The following is a 2,500-nucleotide window of genomic DNA, read 5'->3' as shown; positions in this document are numbered from 1 at the left end:
AGTGAACATTCTATTGGAAGAAATCTCTCGCCAAGGTTCAGCGGAAGGCTTTAAAAGTACGATTCCTGGCGTCAGTGTGGAACCAATACTTACGATCTTCACCGACCTTGGCGACGGCCACGATTGCTCCAGACTCGCTGAGCTTAATTGTAAAACTTTGGTCGCCAGCGGAGGCGGCAAATGCCTCGTTCCTAATTCACGGCTCCTGAACTTTTACTGACCTGGAAAGAGAAAAAGAATGTATAAATATAAGTTTTACTCTCATTCTAAGAGAGTCAAAATAAGTTGATGAAATATCCTCGAGCATACCGTTTCCTTCAATACATACATATATATATATATATATATATATATATATATATATATATATGTATGTATATATATATATATGTATATATAGATAGATAGATAGATAGATAATCGTAGATAGATTGAAAAGAAAGGAAAATAGATAAATAAATAGATAAAATAGAATGAACGGATAAATAAACAAATAAAACAAATAAATGGACATACAAATGAATATGATAAATAAAATCAATCAATAAAATCGATCTATCTAGCTACATACCAAGGAATTTTTTCCCCTTTATAAGGAAGGTAGCCTAGTCAAAGGCACGCATCCACTTCCACCCACTCCATTCCCGGCCACTCCCACCCACTCCATTCCCGGCCACTCCCGCCCACTCCATTCCCGGCCACGGCCGTTATTTCCCTCTCATCTTAGCTCCTCTTGGATGAAGGGTCATCCCTGTCTCCCGCCCACTGCCTGGGACAGAGGCAATGCAGCAAGACACAGTACATTGACAGCAAGGATACTTTATTTAACTGGCGATCCCCCTCCTCTTCGTCTCTTCATGTGGAAAATAGAGAAGACGGGGAGAAATCCCTTTCCGGCTGAGTCAAAGTATCATACATATACAGCCATTCTCCACTCACCCCATCCCCTTCCTTCTCCCTTCCCTGTTCAACAGACATTCCTCTCTTGCTCAAAGCCCATTTCACCCCCATCCATCCATCTCATCCTCGGTCACCCCCTCAAGTTCACTCTACCCACCTCCACCTTCCAATCTTTTTTTCTTTTTTCTTTTTTTTTCTTTTTTCTTTTTACTAATCTTCCTTCACTTGTTCTTTCCATGTGCTCAAACCATCCCAACATTATATCATCAGTTCCATCTGCCATCTCGTTTTCCATCCCCGCTCTCCTCCTCACCTCCTCGTTTCTAACTCTATCCAACCTTGTAACCCCTATCATACTTCTCAGACGCTTCATCTCATACACATTTAATCTTCTCCTTTCTGTCTCTCTCAAACTCCAAATCTCCTCCCCATACAATGTTGTCAAAGTAAATTAATAACCAAATAACAAAATAAAAAGTGTAAAGCGTAAACTACTCTTCTGTAGCCTATGTAAACTGTTGTTCACGTATTACTAAAGAAAAAAAATGACGCATACTTGATAAAGAAAAAACAATTGTTTGGGAGTTCCTTCTGGGTCGACCCCAGTTCTACGGTTATGACTTTAACTCTTTGTCTCTCTCGAATACTCTCTTTCCTCTTTCCTCTTTTCAGAAGAGTCACCCTCCTCTTTATTCCTCCTCTGGCGTGTTCCCCTCACGTGCGACGATAATTCTTGCTGGTCTTCCTCGTCACGTTTATTCGGAGTCGTCAATGAACGAACGAAAGGAATTGGCTTCCAATCGAGACGACCAAATGTGATACAATTCAGTTATAAAACCCCAATTGGATAAAAGCCTAAGCCATTTTTAATTTTGCATTCGACCTTATTATGGGCCTTCAAGCTTCTTCATCATTGTAACTCAATGAGAGGAGGGGAAGGGTTTTGAGGGAAGAGTAGAGGGTCGAAAAGAGAGGGAGAGTGTCAGAGGAGAGAGAAAGAGAGTGTGAGAGGAAGAGTGGGAGGAAAAGAGAGAGTGAGAGAGGGTTGGAAGGAGAGAGGGAGAGGGAGAGATCTATGGAGGCGACGAATTATGTAGAAAAGAAGAAGATGTTTTCATAGACAGATAAATAGATAGAGAAAGATGGCTAAATAGAAAGAATGATAGACTGATAGATAGATAGATAGATAGGTAGGTAGATAGATAGATAGACAGACATATAGGTAGATAGATAGATAGAATGATAGATAGACAGATAGACAGACAGATAGATAGATAGATAGATAGATACATAGACAGATAGACAGACAGATAGATAGATAGATAGATAGATAGAGAGAGAGAGAGAAAGAGAGAGAGAGAGAGAGAAAGAGAACGAGAGAGAGAGAGAGAGAGAGAGAGAGAGAGAGAGAGAGAGAGAGAGAGAGAGAGAGAGAGAGAGAGAGAGAGAGAGAGAGAGAGAGAGAGAGAGAGAGAGAGAGAGAGAGAGAGAGAGAGAGAGAGAGAGAGAGAGAGAGAGAGAGAGAGAGAGAGAGAGAGACGAAAGAGAGAGAGAGAGAGAGAGAGAGAGAGAGAGAGAGAGAGAGAGAGAGAGAGAGAGA

General features: G+C 41.1%; 1 protein-coding gene across 2 annotated transcripts in view; it reads right to left on the bottom strand.

The window, feature by feature from the left end:
- Nucleotides 1-2,500, bottom strand: part of LOC143022418 (carbonic anhydrase-related protein 10-like) — a 902,084-nt gene that overhangs the window by 733,573 nt on the left and 166,011 nt on the right. Inside the window, exon 2 of one of the 2 annotated variants that reach the window (XM_076180601.1) lies at nucleotides 94-221. The exons of the other annotated variant lie outside the window; for it this stretch is intronic. The gene's annotated coding sequence lies outside the window, so the exon portion shown is untranslated. The remainder of the gene's footprint in view (nucleotides 1-93; nucleotides 222-2,500) is intronic. 2 annotated transcript variants of the gene reach the window in all.

The sequence above is a fragment of the Oratosquilla oratoria genome, chromosome 44 (genome assembly GCF_046742065.1).
Source record: "Oratosquilla oratoria isolate Oo_2021 chromosome 44, ASM4674206v1, whole genome shotgun sequence".
NCBI lineage: Eukaryota > Metazoa > Arthropoda > Malacostraca > Stomatopoda > Squillidae > Oratosquilla > Oratosquilla oratoria.
The sequence above is the reverse complement of the archived record's forward strand: the minus strand, read 5'-3'. Positions and strand labels throughout refer to the sequence as shown.